The 13005-nt window shown below is 46.7% G+C and overlaps 1 long non-coding RNA gene across 1 annotated transcript; it reads right to left on the bottom strand.

Annotated features, from left to right (window-relative positions):
* Window positions 1–10108: 10108 nt before the first annotated feature.
* Window positions 10109–11551, bottom strand: LOC120043681. The gene is made up of 2 exons (XR_005476498.1): window positions 11058–11551; window positions 10109–10534 (listed from the first exon to the last, which is right to left on the bottom strand). It is a non-coding gene; the product is annotated as an uncharacterized LOC120043681 (long non-coding RNA).
* Between the last annotated feature and the right edge of the window lie 1454 nt (window positions 11552–13005).

Here is a 13005-nt window from a genome sequence, read left to right as displayed (position 1 = left end):
ATCACTGAACCCAGACTGAGATCACTAACCATAACCCACTGTGGTGGAAACAAAAGTATCCACCTCACACACATGGTTATGGGTTTAAAGACAGAAGACACCTGGACCATGTCAGATATAGAGTGGAAATGTATTACATTTTGAGTTTGTATCCCAATATTACACTTTATATACATTACAGAAGACTGAAATATAACTAAACCGTTTGACATAGAAACACAGGAATTTAAACAAATACACCATGACAAGTCTTCCATTAAAGTTAAACCGTCAACCTGGATTTACATTGAGACCTGATACTCAACAACGCAGAGTTTAAAAAGTCCTCATGGAAAATGTGCTAAATAAACGAAAGTACAAATAGTAACACAATACAATAACAACAAGGAGTCAATGTGCTGTGGTACTGGGTAGGAGTACCGGTACTGAGTCAATGTGCTGTGGTACGGGGTAGGAGTACCGGTACTGAGTCAATGTGCTGTGGTACGGGGTAGGAGTACCGGTACTGAGTCAATGTGCTGTGGTACTGGGTAGGAGTACCGGTACTGAGTCAATGTGCTGTGGTACTGGGTGGGAGTACCGGTACTGAGTCAATGTGCTGTGGTACTGGGTAGGAGTACCGGTACTGAGTCAATGTGCTGTGGTACTGGGTAGGAGTACCGGTACTGAGTCAATGTGCTGTGGTACTGGGTAGGAGTACCGGTACTGAGTCAATGTGCTGTGGTACGGGGTAGGAGTACCGGTACCGAGTCAATGTGCTGTGGTACGGGGTAGGAGTACCGGTACTGAGTCAATGTGCTGTGGTACTGGGTAGGAGTACCGGTACTGAGTCAATGTGCTGTGGTACGGGGTAGGAGTACCGGTACTGAGTCAATGTGCTGTGGTACTGGGTAGGAGTACCGGTACTGAGTCAATGTGCTGTGGTACTGGGTAGGAGTACCGGTACTGAGTCAATGTGCTGTGGTACGGGGTAGGAGTACCGGTACCGAGTCAATGTGCTGTGGTACTGGGTAGGAGTACCGGTACCGAGTCAATGTGCTGTGGTACGGGGTAGGAGTACCGCTACTGAGTCAATGTGCTGTGGTACTGGGTAGGAGTACCGGTACTGAGTCAATGTGCTGTGGTACTGGGTAGGAGTACCGGTACTGAGTCAATGTGCTGTGGTACGGGGTAGGAGTACCGGTACCGAGTCAATGTGCTGTGGTACGGGGTAGGAGTACCGCTACTGAGTCAATGTGCTGTGGTACTGGGTAGGAGTACCGGTACTGAGTCAATGTGCTGTGGTACGGGGTAGGAGTACCGCTACTGAGTCAATGTGCTGTGGTACGGGGTAGGAGTACCGCTACTGAGTCAATGTGCTGTGGTACGGGGTAGGAGTACCGGTACCGAGTCAATGTGCTGTGGTACGGGGTAGGAGTACCGGTACTGAGTCAATGTGCTGTGGTACTGGGTAGGAGTACCGGTACTGAGTCAATGTGCTGTGGTACTGGGTAGGAGTACCGGTACTGAGTCAATGTGCTGTGGTACTGGGTAGGAGTACCGCTACCGAGTCAATGTGCTGTGGTACTGGGTAGGAGTACCGCTACCGAGTCAATGTGCTGTGGTACGGGGTAGGAGTACCGCTACTGAGTCAATGTGCTGTGGTACGGGGTAGGAGTACCGCTACTGAGTCAATGTGCTGTGGTACGGGGTAGGAGTACCGGTACCGAGTCAATGTGCTGTGGTACGGGGTAGGAGTACCGGTACTGAGTCAATGTGCTGTGGTACTGGGTAGGAGTACCGGTACTGAGTCAATGTGCTGTGGTACGGGGTAGGAGTACCGGTACCGAGTCAATGTGCTGTGGTACTGGGTAGGAGTACCGGTACCGAGTCAATGTGCTGTGGTACGGGGTAGGAGTACCGCTACTGAGTCAATGTGCTGTGGTACTGGGTAGGAGTACCGGTACTGAGTCAATGTGCTGTGGTACTGGGTAGGAGTACCGGTACTGAGTCAATGTGCTGTGGTACGGGGTAGGAGTACCGGTACCGAGTCAATGTGCTGTGGTACGGGGTAGGAGTACCGCTACTGAGTCAATGTGCTGTGGTACTGGGTAGGAGTACCGGTACTGAGTCAATGTGCTGTGGTACGGGGTAGGAGTACCGCTACTGAGTCAATGTGCTGTGGTACGGGGTAGGAGTACCGCTACTGAGTCAATGTGCTGTGGTACGGGGTAGGAGTACCGGTACCGAGTCAATGTGCTGTGGTACGGGGTAGGAGTACCGGTACTGAGTCAATGTGCTGTGGTACTGGGTAGGAGTACCGGTACTGAGTCAATGTGCTGTGGTACTGGGTAGGAGTACCGGTACTGAGTCAATGTGCTGTGGTACTGGGTAGGAGTACCGCTACCGAGTCAATGTGCTGTGGTACTGGGTAGGAGTACCGCTACCGAGTCAATGTGCTGTGGTACGGGGTAGGAGTACCGCTACCGAGTCAATGTGCTGTGGTACGGGGTAGGAGTACCGCTACTGAGTCAATGTGCTGTGGTACGGGGTAGGAGTACCGGTACCGAGTCAATGTGCTGTGGTACGGGGTAGGAGTACCGGTACTGAGTCAATGTGCTGTGGTACTGGGTAGGAGTACCGCTACCGAGTCAATGTGCTGTGGTACGGGGTAGGAGTACCGCTACTGAGTCAATGTGCTGTGGTACGGGGTAGGAGTACCGCTACTGAGTCAATGTGCTGTGGTACGGGGTAGGAGTACCGGTACCGAGTCAATGTGCTGTGGTACGGGGTAGGAGTACCGGTACTGAGTCAATGTGCTGTGGTACTGGGTAGGAGTACCGGTACTGAGTCAATGTGCTGTGGTACTGGGTAGGAGTACCGGTACTGAGTCAATGTGCTGTGGTACTGGGTAGGAGTACCGCTACCGAGTCAATGTGCTGTGGTACTGGGTAGGAGTACCGCTACCGAGTCAATGTGCTGTGGTACTGGGTAGGAGTACCGGTACTGAGTCAATGTGCTGTGGTACTGGGTAGGAGTACCGCTACCGAGTCAATGTGCTGTGGTACTGGGTAGGAGTACCGGTACTGAGTCAATGTGCTGTGGTACGGGGTAGGAGTACCGGTACTGAGTCAATGTGCTGTGGTACGGGGTAGGAGTACCGGTACTGAGTCAATGTGCTGTGGTACGGGGTAGGATTACCGGTACCGAGTCAATGTGCTGTGGTACGGGGTAGGAGTACCGGTACTGAGTCAATGTGCTGTGGTACTGGGTAGGATTACCGGTACCGAGTCAATGTGATGTGGTACGGGGTAGGAGTACCGGTACTGAGTCAATGTGCTGTGGTACTGGGTAGGAGTACCGGTACTGAGTCAATGTGCTGTGGTACGGGGTAGGAGTACCGGTACTGAGTCAATGTGCTGTGGTACTGGGTAGGATTACCGGTACCGAGTCAATGTGCTGTGGTACGGGGTAGGAGTACCGGTACTGAGTCAATGTGCTGTGGTACTGGGTAGGATTACCGGTACCGAGTCAATGTGATGTGGTACGGGGTAGGAGTACCGGTACTGAGTCAATGTGCTGTGGTACTGGGTAGGAGTACCGGTACCGAGTCAATGTGATGTGGTACGGGGTAGTCAGAGCAGCGCACAAGTTAGTCAAAATGGCACCAATTCCCTACATACTCCACTACTATAGACCAGAGCCCTATTCCCTATATAGTGGTACTACTATAGACCAGAGCCCTATTCCCTTGATAGTGGTACTACTATAGACCAGGGCCCTATTCCCTATATAGTGGTACTACTATAGACCAGAGCCCTATTCCCTATATAGTGGTACTACTATAGACCAGAGCCCTATTCCCTATATAGTGGTACTACTATAGACCAGAGCCCTATTCCCTATATAGTGGTACTACTATAGACCAGAGCCCTATTCCCTATATAGTGGTACTACTATAGACCAGAGCCCTATTCCCTATATAGTGGTACTACTATAGACCAGAGCCCTATTCCCTATATAGTGGTACTACTATAGACCAGAGCCCTATTCCCTATATAGTGGTACTACTATAGACCAGAGCCCTATTCCCTATATAGTGGTACTACTATAGATCAGAGCCCTATTCCCTATATAGTGGTACTACTATAGACCAGAGCCCTATTCCCTATATAGTGGTGCTACTATAGACCAGAGCCCTATTCCCTATATAGTGGTACTACTATAGACCAGAGCCCTATTCCCTATATAGTGGTGCTACTATAGACCAGAGCCCTATTCCCTATATAGTGGTACTACTATAGACCAGAGCCCTATTCCCTATATAGTGGTACTACTATAGACCAGAGTCCTATTCCCTATATAGTGGTGCTACTATAGACCAGAGCCCTATTCCCTATATAGTGTACTACTATAGACCAGAACCCTATTCCCTATATAGTGGTACTACTATAGACCAGAGCCCTATTCCCTATATAGTGGTGCTACTATAGACCAGAGCCCTATTCCCTATATAGTGGTACTACTATAGACCAGAGCCCTATTCCCTATATAGTGGTACTACTATAGACCAGAGCCCTATTCCCTATATAGTGGTACTACTATAGACCAGAGCCCTATTCCCTATATAGTGGTACTACTATAGACCAGAGCCCTATTCCCTATATAGTGGTACTACTATAGACCAGAGCCCTATTCCCTATATAGTGGTACTACTATAGACCAGAGCCCTATTCCCTATATAGTGGTACTACTATAGACCAGAGCCCTATTCCCTATATAGTGGTACTACTATAGACCAGAGCCCTATTCCCTATATAGTGGTACTACTATAGACCAGAGCCCTATTCCCTATATAGTGGTACTACTATAGACCAGAGCCCTATTCCCTATATAGTGCACTACTATAGACCAGAGCCCTATTCCCTATATAGTGGTACTACTATAGACCAGAGCCCTATTCCCTATATAGTGGTACTACTATAGACCAGAGCCCTATTCCCTATATAGTGGTACTACTATAGACCAGAGCCCTATTCCCTATATAGTGGTACTACTATAGACCAGAGCCCTATTCCCTATATAGTGGTACTACTATAGACCAGAGCCCTATTCCCTATATAGTGGTACTACTATAGACCAGAGCCCTATTCCCTATATAGTGGTACTACTATAGACCAGAGCCCTATTCCCTATATAGTGGTACTACTATAGACCAGAGTCCTATTCCCTATATAGTGGTGCTACTATAGACCAGAGCCCTATTCCCTATATAGTGGTACTACTATAGACCAGAGCCCTATTCCCTATATAGTGGTACTACTATAGACCAGAGCCCTATTCCCTATATAGTGTACTACTATAGACCAGAGCCCTATTCCCTATATAGTGGTACTACTATAGACCAGAGCCCTATTCCCTATATAGTGGTACTACTATAGACCAGAGCCCTATTCCCTATATAGTGGTACTACTATAGACCAGAGTCCTATTCCCTATATAATGGTACTACTATAGACCAGAGCCCTATTCCCTATATAGTGCACTACGGGGAATAGGGTGCCATTTGGGACACAAAGATAAGGCGCTGCCAGCTTTGACTGGGCTGTTGGGGAAATTGGGATTAGTAAATTGAATGAAAGGTCAGTGAATGAAAAGTGTGTGTGTGTGTGTGTGTGTGTCAGTGTGTGTGTCGGTGTCGGTGGTTGATGATAACGCGAGATAGATGTTACATAATTGTTCCAGAAACACAGTCTTTGCTCTCAATGGTGCGCGCGCAAACACACACCACACACACACACACACACACACACACACACACACACACACACACACACACACACACACACACACACACACACACACACACACACACACACACACACACACACACACACACCAACAACAACAAACATAACGGTTATGAAATGTGTCCTAACTGAACAGTACAAGACAGACGATCCTGAGACAAGATGTGTTTCCTGATCCTGTTTACACCTCAAATATTATAGCTGTGATCTGATCTTACCTGATCTGATCGGATGTCTATAATACCTGTCGTGACATAAGAGATAATGAGAGGACATAGACCATGACTGAATGGTGTCTCAGTGTCTGCTGTATTGAGGTGATGAGAGGACATAGACCATGACTGAATGGTGTTCCAGTGTCTGCTGTATTGAGGTGATGGGAGGACATGGATCATATATAGGGCGTAGGGTGCACTTCGGGACGCAGGCTAAGTATTGGCTCTGGGAGCGAACGTGATTTTCCAGGTCTCAGTCAAGGTTACTGATCACACGATCAAGGTTCACTGAAGCACCTACTGTACGTGGTTATCTGAGAGCGTAGGCAGTGACGGCATACAGGACTAGTGTACCAGGAGCGTTATCTAAGAGCGTAGGCAGTGACGGCATACAGGACTAGTGTACCAGGAGCGTTATCTAAGAGCGTAGGCAGTGACAGCATACAGGACTAGTGTACCAGGAGCGTTATCTGAGAGCGTAGGCAGTGACGGCATACAGGACTAGTGTACCAGGAGCGTTATCTAAGAGCGTAGGCAGTGACGGCATACAGGACTAGTGTACCAGGAGCGTTATCTAAGAGCGTAGGCAGTGACGGCATACAGGACTAGTGTACCAGGAGCGTTATCTGAGAGCGTAGGCAGTGACGGCATACAGGACTAGTGTACCAGGAGCGTTATCTGAGAGCGTAGGCAGTGACAGCATACAGGACTAGTGTACCAGGAGCGTTATCTGAGAGCGTAGGCAGTGACGGCATACAGGACTAGTGTACCAGGAGCGTTATCTGAGAGCGTAGGCAGTGACAGCATACAGGACTAGTGTACCAGGAGCGTTATCTGAGAGCGTAGGCAGTGACGGCATACAGGACTAGTGTACCAGGAGCGTTATCTGAGAGCGTAGGGAGTGACAGCATACAGGACTAGTGTACCAGGAGCGTTATCTGAGAGCGTAGGCAGTGACGGCATACAGGACTAGTGTACCAGGAGCGTTATCTAAGAGCGTAGGCAGTGACGGCATACAGGACTAGTGTACCAGGAGCGTTATCTGAGAGCGTAGGCAGTGACGGCATACAGGACTAGTGTACCAGGAGCGTTATCTGAGAGCGTAGGCAGTGACGGCATACAGGACTAGTGTACCAGGAGCGTTATCTGAGAGCGTAGGGAGTGACAGCATACAGGACTAGTGTACCAGGAGCGTTATCTGAGAGCGTAGGCAGTGACGGCATACAGGACTAGTGTACCAGGAGCGTTATCTGAGAGCGTAGGGAGTGACAGCATACAGGACTAGTGTACCAGGAGCATCTCAGGCCATCGGTCAATAGGACAACCTAGTACCACACCTCTACAAATCTCTCTCTTTCTCTAGCAGTCTCTCTTCCCAGTTCCATTCTATTGAAGAGGCTTTCTTACCATGAAAATGATGACAGGAACAACACAGCAGCCATTGTATCTCTCTTCCTCCTCCATACACTCTTAGAAAAAAAGGTTATTTCTAGAACCTAAAAGGGTTCTTTGGCTGTCCACAGAGGTGAACCCTTTGAAGAACCAGTTTTGGTTCCATGTAGAACTCTTTCACAGAGGCAAGAAATATATAACAAACAGGGCAGAACAGAGCAGAACAGAGCAGAACGGAGCAGAGTAGAACAGAGCAGAGTAGAACAGAGTAGAACAGAGCAGAGTAGAACAGAGCAGAACAGAACAGAGTAGAACAGAGCAGAGTAGAACAGAGCAGAGTAGAACAGAGTAGAACAGAGCAGAGTAGAACAGAACAGAGCAGAACAGAGCAGAGTAGAACAGAGCAGAACAGAGCAGAACAGAGCAGAGCAGAACAGAGCAGAGTAGAACAGAGTAGAACAGAGCAGAGTAGAGCAGAGCAGAGTAGAACAGAGCAGAACAGAGTAGAACAGAGCAGAACAGAGTAGAACAGAACAGAGTAGAACAGAGCAGAGTAGAGCAGAGCAGAACAGAGCAGAACAGAGTAGAACAGAGCAGAACAGAGCAGAACAGAGTAGAACAGAGTAGAACAGAGCAGAGCAGAGCAGAGCAGAGCAGAACAGAGCAGAACAGAGCAGAACAGAGTAGAACAGAGCAGAACAGAGCAGAACAGAACAGAGTAGAACAGAGCAGAGTAGAACAGAGCAGAGTAGAACAGAGTAGAACAGAGCAGAGTAGAACAGAGTAGAACAGAGCAGAGTAGAACAGAGCAGAGCAGAACAGAGCAGAACAGAGCAGAACAGAGTAGAACAGAACAGAACAGAGTAGAACAGAGCAGAGTAGAGCAGAGCAGAACAGAGCAGAACAGAGTAGAACAGAGCAGAACAGAGTAGAACAGAGCAGAACAGAGTAGAACAGAGCAGAGCAGAGCAGAGCAGAGCAGAACAGAGCAGAACAGAGCAGAACAGAGTAGAACAGAGCAGAACAGAACAGAGTAGAACAGAGCAGAGTAGAACAGAACAGAGCAGAGTAGAACAGAGCAGAGTAGAGCAGAGCAGAGTAGAACAGAGCAGAGTAGAACAGAGCAGAACAGAGCAGAACAGAGCAGAACAGAGCAGAACAGAACAGAACAGAACAGAGTAGAACAGAGCAGAGCAGAACAGAGCAGAACAGAGCAGAACAGAGTAGAACAGAGCAGAACAGAGCAGAACATAACAGAGTAGAACAGAGCAGAACAGAGCAGAACAGAGCAGAACAGAGCAGAACAGAGTAGAACAGAGCAGAACAGAACAGAGTAGAACAGAGCAGAGTAGAACAGAGCAGAGTAGAACAGAGCAGAGTAGAACAGAGTAGAGTAGAGCAGAGTAGAACAGAACAGAGCAGAACAGAGCAGAGTAGAACAGAGCAGAACAGAGCAGAACAGAGCAGAGCAGAACAGAGCAGAGTAGAACAGAGTAGAACAGAGCAGAGTAGAGCAGAGTAGAGTAGAACAGAGTAGAACAGAGCAGAACAGAGTAGAACAGAGCAGAACAGAGTAGAACAGAACAGAGCAGAACAGAGTAGAACAGAACAGAACAGAACAGAGTAGAACAGAGCAGAACAGAGTAGAACAGAGCAGAACAGAGTAGAACAGAGCAGAACAGAGTAGAACAGAGCAGAGTAGAACAGAGTAGAGCAGAACAGAGCAGAACAGAGTAGAACAGAGCAGAACAGAGTAGAACAGAGCAGAACAGAGCAGAGTAGAACAGAGCAGAGTAGAACAGAGCAGAGTAGAGCAGAGCAGAGTAGAACAGTTCATTATGGTTCATCACTAGTCTGTAGTAACATTATGGTTCATCACTAGTACGCACACTCACATGCAAGCACTTGCACACATACACACACACACACACACACACACACACACACACACACACACACACAGTCTTGCATTTCTAACCAATTTAGGACTCCTCACATTTACATACCTTTTTAGGACCCTGCTTTCCAGACATCATAGAAGCACAGAAATTACACTCATGAGCTAGAAAAAAAATCTAATATGAGGAAATCACCGAAAGTTGCTGACTTCTTGAAAAAAGATCACTTGTAATTTTACCACCTACTTGAGACCGCACATTGCAAATCAAATCAAATCAAATTGGTCAAATACACATGGTTAGCAGACGTTAATGCGAGTGTAGCGCATTGCTTGTGCTTCTAGTTCCGACCGTGCAGTAATATCTAACAAGTAATGTAACAATTTCACAACAACTACCTTTTACACACAAGTGTAAAGGAATGAATACGAATATGTGCATATAAATATATGAATGAGCGATGGCCGAACGGCATAGGCAAGATGCAGTAGATGGTATAGAGTACAGTATATACATATGAGATGAGTAATGCAGGGTATGTAAACATTATATAAAGTGGCATTGTTTAAAGTGACTAGTGATACATTTATTACATCGATATTTGATGCATTCATTCTATTTTATGACTGAAAATATTGCATGTAGAATGCCACAATGATGCAACACGGATGGCAACTCAACGGCTGTAGTGTAGTTCTACTGTAGTGTAGTTCTACTGTAGTGTAGTTCTACTGTAGTGTAGTTCTACTGTAAAGTATTTAAACTGGAACAACCATTTCAGTAATGGAGTCATTATATCCAAGTAACAGATTAATAGTTTAGAAAAATGTATTTTATTTTTCTGTAACATTCAAAGTCAGCAGGCTTTGTATTCTTGAGACCTTAGTCACTCCAAAAGTGAACAACCCACCTGGGAAAACTTCCCCCAAACAGAGTGAGATGGAGGACATTCATCAACTGCCTATGAGCTTAAGTCAAGTAAGTCCCATTAAATCCTCAGAGGTACACCAAGATAGAAGCATCTTATACACTTATTATCTCTGATCTGCAACTATTCTGTTGTGTACATAGAACTGTCCTGCTCTCCAGTCCCTGTTTACTAGCGCTTGGCCAGAAGCAGCAATGCATTTCTCACAGTCTTGTTTTCCAGGCGTTTTTCCCATTCGGATAAAATTCATCAAGGAATCTTCAACTGCATCCACCTCTATTGTCGACCAAAACCTTTTTGTTCCTTTGGCACCTTTGGAAAGAGATGACATTATGAATGACTACATTAAATAAAGGTTGAGTACAATACAGTATGTGTTCATCTCTGTATTAACTCTACCAGGTTGCAGCTGTATCTGCAGAGAGTGTTGAGGTTAAACTAACAATCCCAACTAAATAACTACATAGAGAAGGATGTGAGAGAAGAATGTGCAATGCTGACATCAAGGCAGAGTCAATCTGTATGAAATCTAAGCCCATCAAAAGGTTTGCAATGTAATCCTTCTAATAAAAGCAATACTTATTAAATTAAGTTCCCTCACCCAGGAAAAACAATGTAAAGTGTGGTAATCCTTCTGTGTTATCATCTATCCTGACACACTAGTTCAGATCTAACGTCTTGACTTGTGTCCAATCCAAACTGAACCGTTCTGTGCTGGCATGGTTGGAAATACACTAACTGATGAAAACAGGATTGATCTGGACCAGCACAGTACCATAAGCTGACACTACAGAGTGAAAACGCACTGACTGAAGGCAGCAGGAAACATGCTTACTGTGTGAGCCTCTCCTTTGTCCCAGCTTTCCCTTGGTCATTGGCTGTTTGGCCCGAATCGCTGACATCTCTCCTGGAAAACATCAGTGGAAATCATGTCAGTTTCACCCAATCCAACCTATCAACCAATCCATAAGCGATAACTGTTGGAAAAACTCAAAATGCAGGTTTATAACAGCTGTGCCATTCAAGCCTATTGAATATGGTATGAGAGGGACGGCTACAGCCACCCAAACCCTACAGATACAGCCATGTATTGAGAGGGGAAAGCACAATACCATGCTGAAATGAAGGCAGACTCCATCCTAACCTTTTTCACACCACTGTACAATCCAAACTGAACCGTTCTGTGCTGGCATGGTTGGAAATACACTAACTGATGAAGACAAAACAGATCTGGACCAGCACAGTACGGCCAGAATACTTATGGCACCGACAGAGATGGTCGCCTCGCTTCGCGTTCTTAGGAAACTATGCAGTATTTTGTTTTTTAATGTGTTATTTCTTACATTGATACCCCAGGAAATCTTAAGTTTTATTACATACAGCCGGGAAGAACTACTGGATATAAGAGCAACGTCAACTACCAACATTAAGTCCAGGAATATGACTTTCCCAAAGCGGATCCTCTGTTTCGACTATCACCCAGGGCAATGCATCAGATCCCAGTAGGTGACCCAAAACAACGGCGCCACAGATGGCAGATGGCGCGGTCTTCTGGTCAGGCTCTGTAGACGGGCACATCGCCCACATCTCACGAGTATACTACTCGCCAATGTCCAATCTCTTGACATCAAGGTAGACGAAATTCGAGCAAGGGTTGCCTTCCAGAGAGACATCAGAGATAGTAACATTCTCTGTTTCACGGAAACATGGCTCACTCGGGATACGTTATCAGAGTACGTAGAGTCACCCGGTTTCTTCACGCATCTCAGAAACAAACATCTCTCTGGTAAGAAGAAGGGCGGGGGTGTATGCCTTATGATTAACAATTCGGGGTGTGATCATAACAACATACAGGAAACTCAAGTCCTTTTACTCACCTGACCTAGAATTCCTCACAATCAAATGCCGGCCGCATTATCTACCTAGAGAAATCTCTTCGATTATAATCACAGCCGTGTATATCCCCCCCAAGAAGATACCTCAACGGCCCTGAAAGAACTTCATTGGACTCTATGTAAACTGGAAACCACATATCCTGAGGCTGCTTTTATTGTAGATGGGGATTTTAGCGAGGCTAATCTGAAAACAAGCTCCCTAAATTTTATCAGCATATGGAATGCGTGACCCGGGCTGGCATGATTCTGGTTCATTGCTACTCTAACTTCTGCGACGTATACAAAGCCCTCCCTCGCCCTCCTTTCGCAAATCTGACCACGACTCCATTTTGTTGCTCCCAGCCTATAGACAGAAACTAAAACAGGAAACGCCTGTGCTCAGGTCTGTTCAACGCTGGTCCGACCAATCTGATTCCACGTTTCAAGATTGCTTCGGTCACGTGGACTGGGATCGAGTTTATTTGAAAGTGCATCAGTGATGTTGTACCCACGGTGACTATTAAAACCTTCCCCAACCAGAAACCGTGGATTGATGGCAGCATTCGCGCAAAACTTGAAAGCGCGAACCACTGCTTTTAATCATGGCAAGGCGACCGGAAACATGACCGAACACAAACAGTGTAGCTATTCCCTAGGCAAGGCAATCAAACAAGCTAAGCGTCAGTATAGAGACAGAGTAGAGTCGCAATTCAACGGCTCAGACACAAGACGTATGTGGCAGGGTCTACAGTCAATCACGGATTACAAAAAGAAAACCAGCCCCGTTGCGGACACCGATGTCTTGCTCCCAGACAAACTAAACAACTTCTTTGCTTGCTTTGAGGACAATACAGTGCCACTGACACGGCCCGCTACCAAAACCTGCGGGCTCTCCTTCACTGCAGCCAA

Source organism: Salvelinus namaycush, unplaced genomic scaffold (assembly GCF_016432855.1).
Source record: "Salvelinus namaycush isolate Seneca unplaced genomic scaffold, SaNama_1.0 Scaffold999, whole genome shotgun sequence".
In the NCBI taxonomy this organism is placed as follows: domain Eukaryota; kingdom Metazoa; phylum Chordata; class Actinopteri; order Salmoniformes; family Salmonidae; genus Salvelinus; species Salvelinus namaycush.
Note: the sequence above shows the minus strand (reverse complement) of the source record. Positions and strands in the feature narration are given on the sequence as shown.